The following is a 24,722-nucleotide window of genomic DNA, read 5'->3' as shown; positions in this document are numbered from 1 at the left end:
GCTAACAGCACCTTCTTACAAAGAAACATTTTTCTTTTTCATTCTTCAAGTAACTTGTATACACTAGAAGCTACCTGCTAGAATCTGGCCATAACCAACATGATAATGTTCAAATGTGTTTATATTAGAGTTCTAGCCAGCTTTTGTCTTTGCTAACTTAATACATGTTTTCACATATTTCCAAAGAGCAAAATTTCAATCTATGATATTTGAAAACGTTTAACCTGATTCTTGATAACTATATGCATCTCTCATGCCCAAATGATATTTTTTTTCAACCAAGATAATAGGAACATAATCATTCAATCCCTGAGGCACCCTGTAAACTTGTTCCTGTTTGCTCAAAAAGGCAGTTGCTCAATTTTTGCAAGTGTAGATTCTTGCTCCTCAACCATACTTTGCAAAAATATCAGAACAGTACATCAGTATTACACTGATGTAATACTGCCCCCTTTTATTGGAAATGAAAAACATACTGGATATCTTCTGCTTCACATCGTCAATTGCCACAGCTCTTTGTTATTTATACAATTGATTCACATATTCATTGTTACACAATAGGATAAGTTCAGACAGAAGATCAATAGAGCCACACAACAGTAAGTGAAAGCAGATTGTGAGCAAATTATTTAGCAAAGTGTGTTTGCAATGGATAAGCTGCTTATACAGCACACGGACTAGTGAGGTTTCGTTGTTTCCAAAGGTGTATGTACATAGGACTGACTCATCAGGGTGGTCGTTTTTGTGAGCAGTTGACTGGGATGTTCTGTTGCAGTACTTTTTGCTGTGTCAACGTATTCCCCAGATAACAACAACTGCATTGAGGGTTTTGGGCACATTACAGATTTTGCAGGAAGGGGACAAATTCGAACTACAGCATCCTCATTTTGCAGAGCAGTAGTTGGCTTTTAAAAAACATTCAGGTAGTACTTTTCACATCATGACCACGTAAGTTTCTATAGTGTTTCTGAGCTTTAGAACTGGTATAACATATATTCTATCTCTTGAACATTTCCACATTCCGCGATGTAGGTATTACTATTCCTGCTTGGCAGATCAAGAAACTAAGACCAGCTCTTGATCACGTTGCTCCAGCACTCCCTCGGTCCAGTGTCTCACTTGTTTCCTACATCTCTGTGAGATTGACAAGGCGATCTTCCCTAAAATCTAAACCAAGCCATGCGTCTGAGTTTCAAACATCTATTTTAATGAAGTGAATCCTAAAATCATGAGTAGGTCTACTTAGATATATATGCTTCATGCATATTTCCTTGAAAAGGGTATTTCTATTTGTCCGTGTGATAGTGTTTCTCTAAAACAGCGTATGCCGATCAAAAATCCTAAAATATCAGAAAAATTTTTAAGTTTTATTAACGTTAGATTTTACGTTTGAACCAAGAACATTGGGCAGCTATGCAGTGCTGTATATAGGCTCCTGGCTGAATGTAATCATTAAGCTCCTTTTATTTCTGTTGTCAGGGCTACTTGATTGGTTGCCTAGCTACTAGTTTAAGACCTAATTCATAAAAAACAACAACAAACTTGTTTGCCTCCTTACTTTTCTGCACATTAAATGGAAAGAATGGTGAGAATTTATTTTTTTTTTACACGGTTTATACGGTTTAAGATACTTCCTAGGGATAGTGGTGGGGGAAAGAACAATAAAAGACTAAGTTTTTGTTTACAACAAGTGTTTTAACTCAAAAGCCCATGTTAATGGGTCTCCCAGTGAAAGGGTTAAAATTTGATACATCCAGTTAATAACTTCACATAAAGTGCTGTTGGTTTGGGCATGCATGGAGCAAATGTACTAGCAATGAGGATTTTATAGACCTAACCTACCACTATGGTAGGTACTTTTTAACCCTTCATCTTCCTAGATCTAATCCCTTCTAGATCTAAACTCTTCGTCCTTCCAGATCAGCTGTTTTCAACTTGCTTTGGTCTCAAGGCCCCTTTACACTCTTGAAAGTTCTTAAAGACCCCAAAGAGTTTTTATTTATGTGGGACATATTTATCAATACTTATCATGAGATATTAAAACTGAAAAGTAGACAATATATTTACTTAAAAATAGTAATTAAACACATTAGATATTAATATAAACAACACTTTTGAGCATTAAGTGTATTTTTCAAAATAACAAAATAGTAAGAAGGATAGCTTTGTCTTATGCTTTTGCAAATCTCTTTAATGTCTGGCTTAGTGGAAGACAGCTGTATTCTCCTTTCTGCTCCTGCAGTCAGCATGTTGCCGTATCACAATGCCATGTAGCTTCTGGGAAATCCCATTGTACACACATTAGAGAATAGGCAAATAATGTCTTAGTATTATTATGAAAATAATTTTGGTCTAGTGAACCCTCGGAAAGGGTTTTTGAGATTGCCAGGGGGAATACTTCACATACATGCTGTTCCAGGTCATGGAATACATGTACATACAATGTGTGTTTTAATTGCATTCACCCTAACATTAAGAACAGCCTTTACTGATCAAACTATTGTGAACATTTAGAAATGATTATTGGTTTGATTCTGTTTGAATTAAGGGGCCAAGAAGTTAATAATATGATATTACTTATATTTATATCTTACCTTAATGCAAAAATAATTTGGGGTGGTTTTTAGTGATACATACAATAAAACAAGATAAAAACTAGAGAAGAAATAGAGTACAAAAATTCTTCTAATATGTATTTAAGTAATTGCTATAAATGGGCCACAGACTTGACTGTGAGCTTCCTGGTAACAAGGCTAAGAGGAGATGTGTTATAAGATCCACTACTACTATATAAATAAATTTCTACTCTGTAAACTTTTCCTCTATAGAGGAAACTATAAAATAGTTTCTCAGGAGAAACATGGGTTTTCTTCTATGTATCTGCATAAAAGCTTGAAACATGCTCAGGAATGAGCCTACAATGTTCAGTTTCAGAACCACAGTAATTTTTCAGAGCTGTTTCTTAACAGACCTGATCATCTATCTTTTAGATACATCCATTTTTACCTAGCTTTCTTTGTCTTGGTTTGGGTCTTATGACTGATGCTACATTCTTTATCCCATAAACACACTATTTTTCAATCCCATTCCATTTTAATCCAGTACTTACTATCTACAAAGCACAGTATTGGACAGGTGTGGTGTGAAGGGAACCAGCGTTCAATCCTGGCTTTACCTTTACTTAGTGAAGATCTCAGAGGCTTAGCTTCCTTGTCTGTAAAAATGTCAGAATTTGAGAATTAAATGATACAATATTTAACCTCCTAGTAAATCATATATATATATATATATATATATATATATACACATATATATTATTATATACATATATATTAGTAAATATTTCCTCCCTCCCTCCCTCCTTCATGGTCTCTCTCCTCTTTCCCTCTCTCCCCACTTCTTTTCCTCTCTTCTCTCTCCTCTCCATTTCTCCCTGCCTTCCTAGCTCCACCATCCACTTGAATAAGATTGTGGATAAGAGCAAAAGATCAGAAGTTAGACTGCCAAAGTTTCTCCATCTGAGAAATGAGAATATTCATAGTTTCTAAACACAAGGCGTTGTTGGGGAGATTCAGTAAAATAATCCATGTCGCTTGCCTCGTCCAGTGCCTGACATATAACTGGTAGAAAGGTGGGGCTGAAAGAGGTCATTGCCATGGCTAGTTTAGGTGTATCTTTGCAGATAATTGTGAGCCATCAGAGGTGCTTGTAGAGGGGCACATTTAACCTGAACTACATTCTAAGAGGAATATCATGGCAGTTTAAAGAAGGGGTGGGAGAGACCTTTAAAGAAAAGTGGAAAAGTGAAAAAAGCTTGTTTTTGAGTCAGACTGATGTGGACTTCAGATTCTGGTTCTATCACTCATTAGGTCTATGACCTCTCTGAGCCTCAGTATCCTCGTCTGTGATTAATAATAATTAGTTCCATTGGTTATTGGGGAGTTAATCAAGAAACTATAAGCCAAGTGCCTAAGACCATGCTTTAAAAAACAACACAAAAGAACCATTCCCTTCTTTTTCGTAGGATTTCCCAGAGCATTTCTGTAGACAGCGCTCCATTTGAAATTTATTTGAATCTCCTTAGATTCCTTAGAACCTGTCCTGATGTCATGGAGGTAGAACTTTTCCAGCGGAAAGAGAACCAATATGCAGAGAAAGGATGTTACAACCAATATACAGAGAAAGGTGTCAGTGACTTCATGTTGTATTGCTCCATATAAGGCAATCCATAAACTATTTCTTAAGAATTCTCAGCCTCTAATTTAGATCAGTTCCACCTAGATGGCCTTTAGAATCGACTCAATCTACTAAACAATTTAAAATACCTGAGTTGCAGAAAATTCAAAACACATGTCAGGAATATTTCAGTTATTTTTTAAAATGCACATTAAAGAAAAATATATATAGCTATGATTCTCAACTGAAACAAAAAAATTAGGCTTGAAGTCATTTGATTGCAGAGTTCTTAGAGGTAAGAATTAGGCCACTTAAATGACAAATCATCTTTTTAAAAACCCAGTTAAATTTGAGCATTTCAAGTTGGGTTCAGTTTAAGACACAACCTTAGCAAGGGTGAACAGATTCTGAACTATTTTCCCAAGTTTTCACAAAGCTCCTTGAGACCATATAAACTGCTTCCTAAGTCTAACAAAGAACCCGTCTAGATTCTAATTTTTAGACTTCTCAGAGAAACATAAGCTATCACTTGAAAACACGCTGTATTTTTTTACTATCTGCAATCATTGAGAAACTGGACCCACCTGGATTTCCCCGCGCCAGGAGCTCTGCTAACGGCTGCGTGCTTTCCCTAGGCTTTGGTGTCCCATTTCACAGATGTTGGCTTCAGTACATCCTCAAGATTTTCCTTAGGGACCTCTGCCCTGAGAATGGGGAGGAATATTTGCTCTGCCCTTGGATTTGTAGGGATCCTACAAAAATCACTTCATCGATTTCCATTCCTCCAGAATCATAATAAATTGACCTTATTTTCTCTAATCCAACCTCTAGGATTTGTATGGCTTCACTGCCTTTGAGATAAAATGCTCCCCAAACACAGTGCTTTCACCCTGTCGTTTCCTAAGAGCTTTTCTTGCTGGCTGCCGTTTTAAGAACACGGTATAATAATAATAATAATAATAATAGTAATATAATAATAACAATCACAAAAAATTCAGCGCTTTCCATTGTTTGAAAAGTACTTTTTCACACTTTTTTTTACATGTAACTCCAATAGCCATTCTTAGAGTTTTAATGTTTATCATTCCCTTTTTACAGAAAAGGATGAGGTTCGAAGAGCTTAAATCATTTGCTTACATTCAAACAGGTAGTGTCAAAGTTGAGACTCTTCAAAGTTCCTGTTTTCAAATCTTGCATTTTTTTCACAATAGCAGATGGACTTCACCTTCTCCCCCAATGCCAGCCGCCGCACATGTGTTCTGGTGGGCCCTGAACCCAAGCTCCAGGCCACACATGAGCTGTGGCTCCACATGAGTGTGTGTGTGTGTGTGTGTATGTGTGTGTGTGTGTGAGTGTGTGTGAGAGTGTGTATGTGTGTGTGTGAGTGTAAGTATGTGTGAGTGAGTGTGTGTATGAGTGTGTGTGTGTGCTACATGCATGTGGACGTCTGTGAGTGCGTATGTGTACCTCTCTCATTGTGGGTCTAAATTTGTGTGAGTTTGCCTGTCCGTCTGTCTGTGGGAGTGACTGCTCCCTGTGTATAACTTTCTATCTCTGAGTGTGACTGGTGTGTGTGCACCTACAACCTGTGTGCATGCACAGGTATGTGTGTATGTGTGTGTGTGTCTGTCCTTGAGTCTGTCTACATCTGTGGAAGTCAATATCCGCTCTGTCTGTCTGACAGTGTGCATCTTTGAGTGTGCCTGTATATTTTTTAGTATTTTTTTATGTCTGTGTGTCTAGCTGAATGTGTGTCAGTCTAGCTGGGTTTGTGTGTCTGTAAGTATCTGTATGTCAGTGGACCAGTGTCTGTGTCTTTCTCTGAATCTGAGTGTTAGTCTGTCATTCTGTTGACCTAAATGTGTATGTGTCTGTATGACTGTGTGTCTGTCTGTGTAAGTCTCTGCCTGTGTGTTCCACTGTCTTCTTTCTGTGCAGTTAGGTATTGATATACTTGATTATTTTCATTTTCAGCTTGTAGGCATAGGGCTGAGTATAGAGAATATGTATGAAAATTCTGCACATGGATGTACTCTATTCATCATTTCCATCACTGTTTCTCTCTCAGCATTGTCTTAAATCTGGTTGTCAAAAATGTGCCATTGGAAGCACATTGACAGAAGTTCACTTTTAGCTAAGATCCAATTTGCAATCTTTGACATTTGCAACTAAGATTAGAATTTCCCAAAGTGCTGTCTTCCCACTATGGATGGAAATACTTGCTTTTATTTTTGGTGCAACCCTGATTTGCTCTTTATATCTTTTTATAAATGATGTCAATAGGATTAGTTCTGAAATAACACAAATGGTGTGTTGTGAAATGCATTGCCCTGTGACATTAGTCCCCTATACCTTGTAGGCTGCAAGAGTCCCCTATAGTTTTCAACAAAGAAGATCACTCTAAGATTGTTTTCTTCCCATATTCAGGAGGATCAACATAAATTTTTTTTTAAAGAAAAGAAAGACCATAAATTTGGAGTCCTTTTGCCTATGTTGATATTAAAATATCAATATTAAGATTAATCTCAGTTTTCCCATCTGTAAAATGGGGATGGTAAAAGGCAAGCATCTAAAGAAACATTTTAGTGAACGCATATTAAAAATCACATCAGCTTATCAAGACTTTTTATTCTCTTAAGAGGATGAGTTCTCTAATTTTAATAGCACTCCTACAAGGGAGGTTGGTAGCAAGTTTTGTCTTTCTTGATTGTTGTAAAGCAATTTCCCTGGGTCTAGGCAGAACACTGGCAATGCAAGAAGGAACAGGACCCTTTGAAATCAGTCATATCGAGGTCCAGAGCTCAGCTTCGGAGACCAATAGGTGATCTTTCCATTTTAACACTGCCATGCGTTGCTGGATCTATCATCTGGGCCTGTTACTTTTATGGGCCTTTGTTTACCCACTTAGAAGGTGAAAATGATGAATATACCATATAAGATTTTGGAAAAAGTTAAATAAGATAATGTATGCGAGTTTGGGTAGTTGCAAACGAATTTTCTTCCGACTCCCTTACTGTCCTTTGCAACCAGGCGACAGAGCAGGATGCGCAGCAGGACGTGCGCACCACGTGAGGTATGACGTGGTGGGCCTGTGGTGCTTGAGATTCAGAGGAAACTGACGAGTCCCTTTCTGCCGGAAGGGAAAATATATAATGATGTGGGAGGAGGGCAGATACCTACAAGGGAAACTGACAATGTGGGTCCCAAGTGTCAAGTGAGTGAAAGGAGCTGCAAGGTTAATGAAGCTCACAAAGATCAAAGGACACCCCTCCAAGCAGTGAGGTAGAAGGGGCGGGTCTGTGGAGTGGGAAAGACTTGAAAAGCCTCAAAGGAAGAAGGCAGGGTGGAGTTTGGAGAGAGGAGCAAACAGGTAGGATCTGAGCCTGAACCTGGTGGGACACTGCTCTCCTCACACGGGATAATGGCTGGAGGACACTTCATTCAGGAGAGATGTGGGCTCTGGGTCAGAGAAGCGCACGGTTCAGACGATGGAAGCCTTGAATGCCGAATGCCTCGAAGCTGAGATTTTGTGTGTATGAGTGTGTGTGTGTGTATGTGTGTGTGAGAGAGACAGACAGACAGGGGGACAGACAGAGAAAGAGAGAGAAAGAAGAAATGAGTAACAACGATGGTCGTGGTAGCTGAGGGAAATTGAGCGTATTTCTCCTTACACCATCGACTTGTAGAAAGCCAACCTATGTGCTATGTTGAGATTGTAGAAGCAACTGATAAGTGACTTCTCAGTGGGAAAAACACGAGGGGGGTAGAAGATTGTAAATCCAAATTAAAATATGAAATAAGTAACATAAATTTAATAGGCATTTATGGATGATACTTTTATATTAAAAATCTCATTTGATTTTCATAACAATCTTGTTATGCAATAGAGATTATTATCTCCTGTTAATCCACCATTCCAGACTTAAAAACAAAAAAACAAACAATGAGAATCATGGAGGTTACTCTAGGTTCTGTTATCAGCTCCTCCGTGTATAAATTCTATACTTTCATTGCCTCACACTCTTAAGTTACTATGATTAGCTTGAAAGAAGAGCCCGAGTCTTAGGCCTTGTTGTCCCACGATCACTGAGCCTAAAATGTGCACTTATGATTCATTGATTGCTTGCTTGTGACTTGGGACCAGACTTGGGAAGAAGTAGTTATCCTTCTGGGGATAAAAATTTATTTTCGTATGGGTCTGTCTCTGCTTGTGTGTGTGTCTGACTTTCCTCAGTCAGAGGAAGTTCACATCATAGGAGAGTTGCGTCTTACTGGATCTTAGAAGAATTTTGAAGTCTCTTCTAGCTGTCCCAAGTTTCTCTGCCTCCCTGCCACTTTCTCTTATGTCCTCTATTCTGGAGACCATTGATCAGCTTCCCAAAATCCGTTCTTCTCTGCCTCTGCCTCCTCATATGTACGAGAGTCTATTTCTGTCCTTTCCTTCCTCTGTCCCTAATCGCCTTCTTACCCTATCTTGCCATCTCTCCCCACTCCCCCTTCCATTTCCCTGTCCTTCCTCCTCTCTGTTTCCTTCCCTCCCTCTTTCACTTGTCAGCTCCTGCTCTCTCTGCAGTCTTGCAGCTGTACTGCAGTTAGGGTGCGGTCTCTGACCACTGGTGAAGATTTTTCTCCAAGCTCTTACCCTGACAAGGGGCAGCTGCTGTCTCTGCACGCTTCTGTGGCAGGGCTCTGGAGTATAGCATAATACCTCATTTACCTAGCCTACTCCCCTGTAACAGGAGAGTGTGCGTCTCCCACGGTAGGGTCTCTAAAATTTTGCATAAGAATTAACCCAATATGAAGGAGGTAGCAAAGCCTAGGGAGGCCGAGAGACAACCAGTACACATTAATTCAGACTCTAATGCTGATTTTATTTACTTAAACGGCAATACAGTAAAATCTTAGACCTGACCCTATAGCTTCAGAAAGTTACATTTATAAAATAAATATGGGCTTACCAGGCTTGGGAAGCCAGCGTGGGTCCTGATCTTCCTGATTTCAAGACCTGTACCTAAAACCGAGTGGAAGCTCGTAAATTAAGCTATGCCAAAGAGTAGAAGGAATTCAGCTTGGGTGTTAAATCTCAAGACCTGTCTACTTCTGACTCTTGACTATCACCTGTGTGATCTTGGGGGTGTCTCTAATCTTACTGAGCCTCAGTATATTCTATACAATTAGGATAATCACTCCTTACAGATGACGTAAGTATGTAAAAGGACTTAGCAGTTATACGATGCTGGAAGTCACCGAGGCTGCACATGTGCCGTATTATGTGAGGAGCCAGGTGACCGAGTCAGCGATTTCAGCTTAGAAGGGAAGTTTTATGCCGTGTGCCTCCTGCCTCCTGTGTGATTGGACTGGGGTGGACTCAAAGCCGGCTTAGGCCGATAGCATAAATCAGGAGCACGTCATCATTTTTTTGCCATAACTAAAACAATTTTTTGTTTATCATCTTTGTGGGTAGTGCTGGGAAGGAGAGGATGTAGAAAGGACGTGCAGTCTATTTGAAGTAAATCGGGTTTGTTGTACGAAAGATCTCTGGAGTTTAAAGGAAGCGTTAATTTTTTTCTCAAGGAATTACCTGAGGACTAAGAATTAGCAATGCAGGTGGGTTTAGTGCTCAGGATAATACGGTGAGATCACAGCGCTGTGAGAGGTAATGAATTGCACCTCTTTTTGTACAAACTGGTTTGCCAGAATCACTGCCATGAACACGAAATTTTTAAAAAATAGTGTAATGAAGGGCACCTGGGCGGCTCAGTCGGTTAAGCGTCCAACTCTTGATTTTGGCTCAGGTCATGATCTCAGGGTTATGAGATCGAGGGCCGTATGGGGCTCCATGCTGGGTGTGGAGTTTGCTTAAGATTGTCTCCCTCTCCCTCTCCTTTCCCTCTCCCTCTCTCCCTCCCTCCCCCGTCTCCCTCTCTTAAAAAAATAATGTAATGAGACAAAAAGGATCTATAGATGATATTTGAGGGAATATTTAATATTGATTTATCTTCAAGTAGAAACTATACTAAAGAATAAAGTTTGCAGTCAAATCAGTTTATCCAGGAGGAGAAGTGCCTATTTAGAACAATGGGCCCCGAGTCCTAAAACAATAAAGTACAAAGGTTGAGCGCTATAAATATATTAGTTGGTCTTCAGAAAACTAATATTTTGAATCAAATTAGATTCCTAAATGGATTATATTAGGACTTGTTTGTTTATTTGGTCTTAGCAGTCTAATCCAGCCCTTCATAACATATTACTAAAAAGAGAACACAACCCACAATTTGAAGCCTTGTATAAATTACAGATTTTTAATATGCTGGTCTTGACGCAGGCCAGAAGGTCGGGCAGCCTTTTCAGCAATTTTTGTTATGCTGGTCCTTTGGTCTTTGGAAAATTAAAATTTTAGTCATATAAAAATTGAATATGAGTTTATTTAATCAGTGAAAGAAGATTTGGTCTTTTTTAAGGTTGTGCTCTCCTTTGTGTCAAATATATACCGTAGAATTAAATAAGAGCTATAATCTTAAAACCTTTATATAATTGTTATGATCTTCTTCTCTTAAGTCATCCATTGGTCTGAAAATTAAAAATTAAAAAATTCCACGGAGGTTTAAAGACTCTGCTAGATGTCATGTTCACGTGGGAAGTGATTTGTTCTATGAATAACTGTTTTTTCTTTGAGAGTGTGCAAGTCCATTGTAGTTAACATTAGACAATCTTTGGGAGTGAGTGAACACTCTCTCTGCCCCGTGTTCCGCTCTGGTTAATTTTCCAGGTTTGCCCTTGTTTAGGCTGACGATGGAGAAGGACAAGGACAGCCGCTACCAGGCTTCAGGAACAAATGTGCGCTTGCTAATTGATGGTCCAGTAAGAAGGCCCCTGGAGGTGTTGCTTTTATTTCATTTAGAAATTTGTACCTGTGGTCTAAGCACATTCCCTCATTCTGTAGGAAGAAATGGTTTAATTACATGGAAGCCCTTGATTTTAGACTGGGAAGTCAGATTCCTAATTTTAAAATAATCTTCCTATTTAATACCCAAATTTGAATTATAAGACCAGGTTCTGATTTATGAACTAAATCAGATTTTCAGCTCCAATGCTATTATTATCTTGATGTTTCAATTGTGGAAACAAAAAGCTAAAGATCAGTTTCTGAGTTTTTGAGAAATAGAGTTGATGCAGTCTCTAACCGCACTGTTACCACCTAAAATACACTGCATTTCAGTGTCTAATTTCTGAATGTGGAGATAACAGCCCTTTTCTTTTTTCCTAATGTTACAGCAAATAAAAAGCTGTACCCCAACTATATTTTAAATGCAAGCATTTCAGTGTCTGATTTCTGAATGTGGAGATGACAGCCCTTTTCTTTTTCCTAATATAATATCAACTAAGAAGCTTTACTACCCCAAATGTATTTTAAATGGAAACTATTTCAAGTGTGTGCCAATTAAAGTCAGCCATGAGGAGCAGGTGATTTTTTTTTTTCCCTTTGTGGACATAGTGAAAGGGTGTAATAAGCTCTCGCCCCGGTCCTCCCTTGTGCCGGCTCTCTGGTGACACACGGCCGATACACGGTGAGTACACACCTCATTTACACCACGTGCATAACGTACCCTATCTGGGATATTAGCTTCGCAGGGCCGGCAGTGCCGCCTCACACACAGTGATCAGCACATTTTGTGAGGCTGCAATAATCAGAGGAGTGCAGCAGCGCTGTGGGAACAAGGGGGAGTAACGTGGCGTAACGGTGTGCCCGTCATTGTTCTGCTGGCATCGTCCCTAACCGGTTCGGTTTCCCTCGGAGCCCCGCAAAAGAGGCATGAATTAAATAGTAGAACAATGGACGTGGGTGCAAGAATAAGGCATCTCTTCCTGAGCTCCACACAGAGAGAAAAAGAGAAGGAGCAACTACAGAGAGCACAAACTGCCCTGAAAGCTTTGTGGGGCTAGGCAGAGGCTTCTGCCATCTTCCAGCAAGATGTGCAGTCTTTTTACGAAAGTGTCCAGCCTCATTGAATCTCAAGTACGCATTTAAAGACGAACAAAGCCAGATTAACGAAATTTTTAAAAATATGCAGAACACAAGTTTCTAATAAAATGTTGTCTGCTATATTAATAGCATGCGGTTTACAAAATTTATTCTTGGCATATTAACCTCTTTGGGGTTTTCACACGCTTACCAAAAGATAACAGTCCCCGAGCAGTTTTCAATCATATTATTCAAGATTTCAGCAACAGTTCAGTCCTGCAAGTATTTTACAAAGCAGTTTGCATGTTCCTGTTCTATAATGTTTGCAGTGTTCCCAAATAAGTCTTACACATGAGTTCAATAAATAATTGGAAGCCCAGATGTTTGAAACGGATACGGCAGATACACTGTAGCTGTATTTCAAATACAGCTACTTTCCCTTTGTCCTCTCATCAACTTCACAGCATTGCACTCTGCCATTTTCAGTTCTTTTCCAATTAAACCTAGAGGAGCATTTGGCATGTTCGTGTTCCCGCACGTGCCCCTCTCCAATGCAGCAAGTGGAGGCATCCTGAGTGTTTGTTGCTGACTTGAGACATTCCAAGGAGGAATTTCACTTCTTTACTCTGAACTGTAGCTTTCTTTGTCCCTGCAGTTCACCTCCTGATAAGGAAAATGCTCATATTGAGACATGATTTACCACCTCACACAGCAAATAACTAGAACTTCTGTGTGAGCTCCCTTCCTAGACGGAGAGTTTCTCCTTTCTGGGTCCTTCTGTGGCACCACGAAAGCAGGCTGCTGTCCAGTGTTCAATAAATACAGGAAAAACTGTTAGGTGTCAGTAAAAACTAGGAACATTCTTGAACTCGCTTGTAAAACATAGCTGGCTAATTTTCAGGAACCAAAAGACATGTGAGGAAAATTCTCATTTTATTTCCAATAGCTTTAGCTTATTACCTTTAAATTTGTGTTAATATGTACATCTCCCTCCCTGTGCAGTTTTTCACTGTGTAGCTAAAAATGGTTCTTTCTACTTATATGTCACAGTTTCTCCCTCTTTTAAATAGTCACACTAATTCTTGAGAAATACTGTGACATGATCAGAGAAAACTTGCTGTTTTATTTTTTTTAAAAGATTGAAGAGTATTATGGCTACATTTGGGAATTTTTAATTTGTATCTTATTTAGTCTGGTGTGCAATGTGACACCAGTTAATTGTACGTTATTTTGTGGTAACTACATGTTAACTCTGTTGGAAGTAATGGTAATTATACTGTAATTGATATCAGTTCTCCCACATCTTTGGAAAACCATACAATTAACACATATCACCACAGTTGGGCACTATCTTTTGTCCTTTGTAATGTTGCCATGTTGGAGTACTATTTTAAATAGGGTCCTAAATATTTTCTTCTTGTTTTAAACTCATTTTAAAAATTTCAATTTTAAAATGATTTTTTAAATTTCATGACATGAAAACATAGTTTCCAAATTTTAATTTTACTTAATTTTAAAGAAAAGTTCTTCCACAAATAATCAGACAAAATCTTGGATTAGTTTTATTTTTATTTTTTATTTGAAAAGTCATTTGTGACACCCCTTGACCTTAGTACTTCCTATTTCCTGGAAGGAGGATCATAGCAGAATATCCAAATCTTGACAGCAAGGAGTTAATTAGTATTCATTGTTGTTTTTCCTGAAGAGAGGCCCTTTTCTTAGTAGTAATCTTTATGTTTTACTTTGTTTTCAGAGAGAAAGGGATTTAGTCTGTGTTAGTGTCACCATAATGAATGCCAAAGTAGGGATATGAGGCATATTTATGCCAATTTCAGGCTAGAATATCTCCCCTCTGATTTTTCCTGCCTCTTTCCTTTGCCTTGCCTTGCCTTGCCTTGCCTTGCCTTGCCTTGCCTTGCCTTGCCTTGCCTTGCCTTGCCTTGCCTTGCCTTCCCTTCCCTTCCCTTCCCTTCCCTTCCCTTCCCTTCCCTTCCCTTCGTGTCCTCTCCCTTCTATTTACTGTTGCCTATAGTGGAGATGAAATTTCAGAAACAGCAAATAAATCCTTTTTTGGCTAAATGTGACCATGGTTTGGAAGACTTGTTTGACAAATGGATTATCTTTGAACGATTTCCTTGAAAATATGAATAACTGTTCAAATTCTTTCTATGACACGGCAAAGTGATTTTACCACTGTATGCAGCACCGTAGGTCTCGGGAGAACAGAATTGAGTATCATAGAATCATAAGATTTCAGAGCTGGAAGAAACCATGGAGATAAGTGAGTTCAGCTTCCTCGTTTTACAGATGAAGTAAACAGGGACTGGCATAGCTTGTAAAGAGCACACGTGGTGCAGAATAGTTCAGTGGAAGGAGCAGGAGACTGGGAGTCTGAAGGCTAAGAAGTGTGTTCTAGATCTGTTACTGGTTAGCTGCTGTACTTTGGGTTAGCATCCTAACCTCCTTGGTCTCCATGCTCTCTGAATAAAGATGCCCTTACTTCTCCTTCTAGCAGCATGCTCCCTACTTTTCTTTTTAAGATATATGTTATTTAGTAATACACATATTTCTTTACATTATAGGAAAATCTCTTAGGAGATGTAATATATATCTCGTAAATTAAAACAAATATGTGGTGTCAATACCTTCTATTTTCCCCATCGTTTGTATTTGTGTTTTTGAGGAAAAAAATTTTCAAAATTTATCAGCTTGCCAGCTAAAGCTGAATAGAAGGTGTATTTTTGAAGAAGATATTCATTCTTGGTTTATATAGCTTTGGTGTCTTTAACTTGAATAAACTACATCTGTGTTTCCACAAATAATATTAAAAGGTACACATTGTCAATTAAATAGGTATCTGAAATCAAGTACTTAGATTTTGAAAAAATAGAATTCCCGATTTTTTTTTTTTTTTTTTGGACAAAGACATTTGCTTAGCTGGTCATTAATTTTATTGTGACACTCTTTGTTCATATGATAAATGTTAGAATAATGAAGTCTTGCTGGTGCTTTAAGTGGAGATAAAATTCACCAGTTTTTACAATCATGTGTTCAGTTTTCATAGGAGTTCCTATACTTTTTACAACGAAACTTTTTGTGAACTTGTTACTGAAGCAAACAGTTAATCAGAGAATATTCAGGAACAAATATGCATCATGCCTCTGTAAATGAATACAAAGTTGGAAACCGCCTGTAAGTAGGAGTTGGGCTGCCACACAACTGGATTTGCTTAAATCTGAACACTTTATAACTCTACTTGGGAATTGCAAACTTATAAATAACCTTGCAATTGGTTAAAACCATATTAAAACCATATGAATGAGACAGAAAGCATTTGGTTAAAGGGGTTCAGTAAGCACTATAATCCTGATGAAACTAATTTAACTCAGTGGCTCCCAAACCTAAAAGGATCTCATATCTTCAGAGTTAATGCTACTTTATCGTTTATCATATGATGGTCAGTGACAAGAGTCTAAGTGTGTGTTACAGGAGATATACAGGGCGCTGTCCTTGCCAGGGGTGTGGGAGAGAACTTGCTTAGTTTGGTGTACTCTTCAAATCCTGAGGGAAACTTGTCATACATCATTTGCGAAGGTTTTTGAAACCTCCATAAAACATACCCACAAGAAACTCTGTAGACATCAGTTCATTTCAGCAGCCATGTGCTGCGCGCTCCTTCTGTGGTTACAGGGCACAGCCCTTGGCGGACATCGAGAGGATCAGGAGACGCTTTCCCTCCCCCAAGGACCTTACGGTCCAGTGGCATTTCTCAGCATGCTGAGTGGTGATCTGAACAGCTTAAGTCAAACGGCATTGATTTTATATCTTGCCTCAAGTGTGAATCTTCTGGAATCTTGAAAACTTCGGCCAAGCCATTACAAGTCTTCTTTCCCTTTAACAGAGAACTTCCTCTTCTTGAAGAATCCCAGATAGATAGATAGATAGATAGATAGATAGATAGATAGATAGATAGATAGATAGAGTTGTCAACTCTGCTAGGTCCTAATGGCAAAAGCTTCCAGATAATTGTTTCTGAGGCAAGACAAAAATTTGTTGCCTTACTATTTGATATTTTTGGAGCAGTGGTGACAAGAGCCTTTTATGATAGAAAAGGCAGAGGAAACACTGTATTCATTTGCTAGGGCTGCCATGACAAATGCCACAACTGGATGGCTTACACGACAAAAGGTTGTTTTCTCACGATCCTGGAAGCTGGGTGTTCAAGAGCAAGGTGCCAGTGGGATCGATTTCCCCTGAGGCCTTTCTCCTTGGCTTGCAGATGGCTACATTTTCACTGTGTCCTCACATGGTCTTTCTTCTGTGAGCACACGTTTCTAATGTCTCTCTCTCTCTGCATGTTTCAAATATCTCCTCCCCTTCAGGACACCAGTCAGATTGGACTGGGGCCCAACTTAAAGGCCTCATTTTAATTTAATCACCTCCTCACAGTCTCTGTCTCCAAAAAGAGTCACATTCTGAGGTGCTAGGGGTTAGGGTTTCAACATGTGAATTTAAGAAGACCCAGGTCAGCCCCTAACAACTTTATTGGCTTAGTTTGGGTGTTCTCAAACTCTTGTGCATCCACTTCCTTTGGGATTACAGTACCTAAGGAACTCCTGTGACCAAATGCTTTATGTCTCTGTTCATGTGTTCGCACATGATTATTGATTTTGTTTAACAGTTTATTCCTTTGTCCTTTCATAAAATACTGGCATTATTAACTAATTCAAAGAATGAATTACTAATGATGAATTGCTAAGCAATGTAACGTAAGACTGTAGAAGAAGGTTTGAAGGTTGTGGCGGTGGTTGAGATTTTAGGAAAGATTCTTACAGAGCTCTTTCGTATTATAATAATAATAACTAGGCAGACTTCCTGTATCTCAGTACCAGGCCAGCTCTGATCAGGGTATCACTCCATTGTTCAACTGACACGGCCACCTTCCTTTGTATTTACCCAGCTTTTAATCATTTATATCTCACTGTTTTCACAAAAGACCTAAAAATTAATTTAATTTTATTTAAAAGTAAAATTCAAATGAATGAAGAGAGGGAAATAATTTTATCAGGATTATCGGGATTTAGCAACCAGAGTGCCTAGTATGTGCCAACATCACGAGAGGCCCTAATAATGTACAGATAACAATAGACAGACGCTGCACCTTAAGGAGTAAGCTGGGGAGACATGTAAACAGACATATAAACCAATTCTTGTAGCATCCTTTTCTATAAACATGGTGTATGATGGAACAAAAGAGAAAGTGTTAATTTGTTCATGGAGCTGGGGGAGAGCAGTCAACAAAGGAGTGTGTCCAGGAGAAATGCTTTAATTAGGCCTGGAAAGGACTAAGTATGATGTTATCAGTAAGGAAAGGGCATTCCAGAAAGAAGGAATGGCGTAGGCAGATACACAAGGCCATACAATATCACAATTCTGTTGTTCGGGAACTCTAAGAAGTTCCATCTTATTGTAACAGAGAATATAAACCGGAATGCATAGGACATAAAGCTGATGAGGAGAAGAGGAGCCACATCATAAAAGGTTGTGCAGGCTCTGCAGAGAAGTTTGGTTCTCCTTATGCAGAGGAAGGGGAGTATCGAAGGCTTATAAGTACAGAATAACAAGATCCAGGTACTACATGGTTACTAAGGTTGAGATTTAAATTTAGTTCGGAGATGCTTAGCAACCAAGACAAAAAGGAAAGCAGTTTGTGTTTATACAGTTGCCTTGTTGATACAGGAGAATGGATATTGGCCTTTAGATCAGGACACTTTCTTCATTAGCGTTTAGCTTTGAAACATTTAGCAAACACTAAATAATATCTTTAACATAAGTGGATATTTTACGAGTTGCTTTATTTTTGCTAAGCACTCACACATCTTATCTCTTATTTCATCATCACAACCCTGCGGCATGAGCATTTTCTATTTTATTTTACAAATGATAATACGGGCTCAGAGAGATCACATGGTAATTAAGTTGTAGACTTATGATCCTAAATTCACCTCAGCACAAATACCAATCTAAATTTTGGTTAAGTGACTTAAAGAAAATAGAAAAAATTCTTTCTGAAAAAAAATCTTTCTGAAGCCTCACCTTTTTCTCTTGTAAAACTGTTAGTAATATTCTCCTTGTAGTATTGGTGTAAGGGTTAAAGGAAATACTCATTGGAAAGAGCCTTGCACACAGTATATGATCGTGAGTGACCCTCTTTCCCGCCTCCACTCCAATGCATGTATTTATGCTACGGGGGCAAACACAGTTGAAAAACTTAGGCCTTAACTAATTCATGAGTCCTAGCACACTTTTGGTGTTAAGGGTGTATTAAAAGCTAGACAAATTAATAGTTTTAGCTGACAAAATGTCATTTAACAATGAGGTTCAATAATAACCCTCATTTCTCCCAGCCAGAGTCTTTATTACCATGATTACCGACTCTGCGACCAAAATATCACTATGAAAGTAAATCCCAGTGCTTCCAAAATAACTCCTTCCAAACAAGAATCGCCTTTTTAAAAGTACATGTGGTTACTTTCTAATGTAAAGCCTACGTTTTTGATCCTTCACTGAATTACTAAATATATAATAAAGGATATTAAGTGAAGGCTAATAAAGTGATTGAGCTTGTCAAATCAATAAAAAGGAAACCGTATGTATGCTTAAGTAGTATTTCTTGAATAGCACATCGTGGCAAGATATGTCCAGAGCGAGGAATTAGAACAAGTCTTTCAGAATAAGATACAGACTCTCTCTGTCTCAACATTATACTTAGCATTGTCCTGCTTAAAAAAGAGAGAAGGGGAGAGAGAGAGAGAGGGAGGGAACGCTTTTTATTTTGAAAGATGTAAGTGCTATATTGCAGAAATTCCAAGTTAGACTCAAAAACCACTTTTTCATAATACCTTCTATTGTGTTCTTTTAACATTGCTTATTTGTCTTTTTTATAAAATATTTAAGATTTTTTTTGGATTTCCTTGTTTTGATTATTATTATATATATTGCCCAAAGAGACATCACCACAAGTGGAGTGTTGAATCTAAACATCTCTATCACAAACTTGAAATATTAGAAAATTGGTAGTTCTTGCTTCTTTGGGACACTCACTTGTACAGGTTTTTTTTTTTTTTAATGTGGGTAAATCAATTATGTGGCCTTGTAAAACCTGCAAGTATTTATGAGCACTACTACTAAATGCTGTGTAAGATATATAGAAAAGGTGTAAAACAAACCCATGGCTTGAAAAATCTTCTGATGTTTCAGGGGGAGACTTGGAGGTGCAGATGAACCAAAGCTCGATTTTTTTAAATAGTATATAACTAGGGGCCAATTATATAGGGAAGACTAAGAATTTTGTATATCAAAAAGCAGGTAGCTCAGAGAGGTGATAGAGTTCACAGACAACTTGGGTTTTTCAATATGAGTAGCATTTGGCAAGGAAGAAGAGAGTAGGAAGCTTATCCTAGCAGCGGCGTGATCATGGTGTTACTACGGGAAGGCCGGGAGGATCCTGTCCGTCCAGAGCAGAGGATGTATAATGGGAGAGTTGTAGGAAATGGAATTTTAAAAGTCATGTGAGGAGCAGTGTATGAAGGACTTGAAAGCCAGGTAGAGGAGTTTGAATGGAATGCAACAGAAAGCAGGAAGGCGTGGAAGGTTTAAAATCAGAGCTATGAATTGGAACCGTGCAAGGAGCGTGCATCGATGGACTGGGAGGGCAGCACCGCGATCAGGCAGCCCAGAAAGGAGGTAGTGGCAGTGATCTAGGAGTGCGTGCGTGTGAGTGCAGGGGCAGTTAGTGATGATGGGGTGGGAGGGAGGAAGACGGGGCACCAGTGTCAGGGGCTCTGTGAAAGAAGAATGAGCAAGACTGGATGAGGGACTGAGCATGGAAGGACAAGGAAAGCAGGGTAAATAGTAGTGATGTAAAGAGAGGACAGGAAGGGAGGTTGTGTAAGGGGAAAGCTGCTTTTGCAGGGAAGTCTTCGCTTTCAGTTGGGGAAAGTTTTCCTGGGTTGGAGAGAAACTAAGACTGGGAGCTGGGATGAAGTGGCAAGGCTTCTTCTGGGGAGTACTCACAACTTAGACAAAGCTGGCAACTTTGAGGATAGAAGTGTCTCAGGACACTGGCCTTAGACAATTCCTATTCGTAGTATTCGTTCATTTCAAGTATTTGTTCTTACTCTCAGAAAACTCTGCTTCAGGAATACACAAGAACATGACTGGAGGTGCTGCAGTATTAACTTTCTCTACAAAACTCCTTATTATTACATATTTGAAAGAAGTCTTCATTATTTAAATATGTATTTTTGGATATAACAACAAAATTCTTATTTACTTAAAAAAGACTCATGCCCAAATCCTCACATAGGAGATAGGTGATTCTGAATTTGTGATTGTGTGAGCATAAAATTTTCTAATTACTCCTATCTAATTACTATTATGTATATATGATATGTATACATTTATATAAGATACTGTAAAATATTTACACAAAATATATATACAAATATTCTATTAACAGACTAATTGAGAATCAGTGTAGAGTATACTAATATAAGGTATTTATAAGGTATTTCCTATGTGAAAGTAACATGAGAGAATTATTTTTTTGCCCATTTGAACTGCAGTGTATGTAATGGCCCCTTCGGTATATGTTCTGTGGCTGCTATGAATGACCCCCATTCAGACATTCTTTAGAAATGAGCATTGAAGAAAGGTTGGTAAAGTACCTCTCATCTAGACCATTCGAATAAAATATATCACATCATTGTCCAGCCATGGTTAGTTGTCAAGTGAAATGTATTTGTTGCAATGAACAAAAAGCTTCTCTTGGCATGTACCGATCTCCACTTCAGTCTGTGGAAAAGGGGACTGTGCTGAAATGAGTCGAGGTCTGGTGTAGGCTGGTCAGTGCTGGTAATCCCGAGGGGAGGGTGCCCAGCACATCGTACCGTTCATGTGGTGTTTTCCAGAAGAAGGCTGCAATCAGTCATCTCACAGATGCTTTGAAAAAGACTTGTCTTGCTGGCAAGCAAACTGTTATTTAAGTACACAATCCACTCTACTACTGAAACAGTTTTGCCAAACTTATCCAAGTATTCTAACATGCTTAAAGATGGTATAAATATCATTTATTGCTAGCAGTTTTCTTCAGACTATATGGAATGTCTTCCTGCTGCCTGATCTAAGTGTCCCAGTTTACATTATGGCCTTTACTGCCTCTGTTTGATGGAGTGATCAGTAAAAATTTAATGACACTATAAAATAATAAAAATGTCATTAATTTACCATGGATCTTGGATGCAGTGGTTGTAAAGTTACATTAATAAACAGAATATTTTTTACAACAAAAAGCATTGTTACGGGGGAACGTATAAATAACACACATAAATTTAAGAGCAATTTTACTGTTAGCACACACATTATTATGGAATAGCCAATAAGTGTATAAAACATAGTATATAAAATTTTATTAAAATATACTGTGCACATCAAAAATTCAGCTTTTATCTAAGTGCAAAGAAAAGCCATTATTGTGTGCTTACTGTTTCATTGCTGTTCTTTCCCCATATCACAATTTTACATTTGTTGCCAGTAAGAGGAAGTTGATTTTTTTTTTCTTAGAGGGAAGCAAGGCTCTGTTCTTTTAGTCACCCCAAATCCATTCTCTTTCTCCACTGATGCAAAAACAAAATTGATCAATCTTGCCGTGGTAGGGAGGGAGAAGTTGCTAATTTAATGCAAAGTTAAAAATAATGCCCGAGGAGTTGAATGGTTTGTTCAGTGACTCTGGAAATAAGGGATAATAATGCAGCAGTCTATCTGTCATCAGTGAGGCTGCCCCGTCATTGACTCCGATAATATGTGAAGATGATGGATGCCAGCGTCTTGTGGCTTGTAGCATTGAACATTCATCAGCTCTCACTAAAGGGGGCTTTATCATTTCAATATCTTTACTTAATATGCAACATCTATCTCATACATCATAATTTCAAAGCACTTAGAGAGCCAACAGTCCTACAACACAGCAGAGCTGACTTTCAGACTTTAATTTTTTTCAATAACTTTTATGTTGCCTGCATGTTTTGTGACTGACAATGCATAAGTAAGTGTCTGATCACATCGCTGCATATAAAATGCACATTGCACAGTCAACATGAAGATTGGTGAATTTTCCGGGGGGGGGGGTTGAAATTCAATTAGCGTTGAGCTATTTTGCTTACATCTCCAAAATATCTCACTCGGGAGATGTGTACATTGTGAGAGCTAGTTCAAGTGCGTGGAAAAATCTGGAGCAAGGAACTTGCCTCCAGCTGTCTATATTTGGTTGCTATAGGGGCATACCCATTGGCACTTACTGGCCAGAAATCGAAGCCTCTTGGAACTTAAGTATCTTTGGACGAATCTCTGTGCCCATGTCCACATCCTGTATTTACCAGGCTCATGTTCCACCTCTCTGGTAACATCTTTGCTTAGCCCAGCTGCCTGGAGCTAACTTGTAGACATCAGGCCCTCTTATCTTATGGTTATGTGGCTGGCAAATAAATATTCTGAGCTATTCTTTGAAGAAGGAAATCTTCCGGGAGACTAGGTAGAAATTTATATGAAAGGGCATGGCTTTGCAGGGTCCTTCTTTAATCTCAGACACAAGTGCTTAATATTACGAAATATAAAATGCAGCCCACTGCCCAAAACAATTTTTATCATTGATTTATTTTCTGCCTGTTTAACAAGTGTTTCATGGGATATTCTTCCTTGACTTCTACTCTGTCAAAATATTGATATTTTATAAGGAAAGTATCTCTGCAGAAGAATGTTTTTTTTCAATGAAGTCAGAAAAATGTATGACTTCAAAGACACTGTGAATGTGTTGTTGAATGTTCTGAATGTTTTTTGTTATGATTAAAAACAAGCTGATAATACTGAATTGTGAGTGCACTTCATTTTTTATAAAAGAAAAGATATTATCATCATGTAAGCTTTGTTGTCCTAGGATTTTACAAACCATGGCATGTAATTTTCCCTCTTCTCCTTCCTTGTCAAAATATTGATATTCTTTCAGGAACTTTATTATTTTTTTTTTTTTACTGAGAATATTTTCCGGTAAAATCAAAGAGAATGAATGACTAGAAAGATACTTGAAATATGCATATTGATAGGTAGCACGGTCTGTTGATTTTCAGAGAAAGTTGTTTTTCCCCCCATGAAAATACAGCTAAAGGTTGTTCTTCCAAGAAGATTGCAGGTGTCACATCAAAACTCCTTTTGCATTTAACATAGGCAAAGCATTCACATGCAAATATTTGAAATGCGAAACAATGTGATAAAACAAAGGTTGAATATTTTGCTTTCCCTGGTACTACTCATCTTCACTTTAATTCTTTTTCTTTGCATCATGACAACCAAAAGTGCTACTCCAAAATAGAAATTGGCTGATTAAAAGCAGCTGTCCTCCCCCCGACAATGTGTGAAACTCCCACATGGCTTGTGGTTGCTTTCTGTTGTGGCCTGCATCTGGGTTAATTTGTTCTTGTGCAGCGGTGTTTTCACATAAGAAGATATTGGGGAACCATGCCTAATTTGCTTTTTATTTTCATTCTGTTTTTTATAAGTGTCGTATTTCAGAGGTTTGCCCATAGCCCACTATTGTAACCAGTTAGTATTACCCGTTTGGGGAAATTCATGATTACGATTTTGTTGCAAATCGTTCATAGACATGGTGCTAGATTAAAGCAAGGTTTATGCTGTGTTTTCTTCCAACACAGATTTCAACATATTCCACGGTGAAGGGGAACTGGAAGACTTCCTGCACAATTTGACTGATGGGAATTAATTATAGAAATATAATGATATTCAAAAATAATCATATTAGAAAGCACAAATGTAGTGAGACTGTACAAATGAGACACAGCCTCTATCAAGTAATTGTATGTTTGCTCTTTAAGAATATTTCCAAGTTTCTAAACATCTTACAGAAGAGAACGCTCACAGAGTGTTTCCATCTAGTGCCGAACGTGCTCAGTGCAGAACTAGGTCATTGAACAATAGACGGAACAGCAATCGGCACTCTGCTGCTGCATAATGCATTAAGTATAACATGGAGAAACCATTCCCGGAGCTGGAAGCTGCTATTTCATGTCTGTAAATTCAAGCTGACATGACATTTAATATTGTTTCATAGTAATGAACAACAAGGTTTCATTCATTCATAAGCACCACACAAAGCCAAGTTTGAGTCTGGAGAGTAGCAAGGAGGCGAGAAGGGGACACGCGCTGTGCTTTTGCAGACAAGAACACCATCTTCCTGCCGGTCAGTGAGCCCTCGGCTACTCATCCAGAGAGCTGCAGAAGGAGAGTTCAATGTGATATTTCAGTGTCCTTCCCCTGGAAGAGCTGGTTAACAAGTATAACATCTTTGAGTTTCCCTCCTATAGCGGCAGGAGATTTTTCACTTTCCCCACTCAATGGCTGGCTAGGAGTAATCTCCTTTTTGCTTCCCGGGGAAGTTACAGTGGAAACTCCTAAGCAAAATAAGAGCATCGATGCCATCGTCTCGTCTGTGTGCTTTGAAACATTTGTTTTT

General features: G+C 38.5%; 1 protein-coding gene across 50 annotated transcripts in view; it reads left to right on the top strand.

Annotated features, from left to right (window-relative positions):
• SOX6 (SRY-box transcription factor 6) overlaps window positions 1-24,722 on the top strand; it is a 586,648-nt gene that overhangs the window by 516,379 nt on the left and 45,547 nt on the right. The gene's annotated exons all lie outside the window — the stretch shown is intronic.

The sequence above is a fragment of the Ursus americanus genome, chromosome 24 (assembly GCF_024610735.1).
Source record: "Ursus americanus isolate L20-20 chromosome 24, mUrsAme1.1.p, whole genome shotgun sequence".
Classification (NCBI taxonomy): domain Eukaryota; kingdom Metazoa; phylum Chordata; class Mammalia; order Carnivora; family Ursidae; genus Ursus; species Ursus americanus.
The sequence above is the reverse complement of the archived record's forward strand: the minus strand, read 5'-3'. Positions and strand labels throughout refer to the sequence as shown.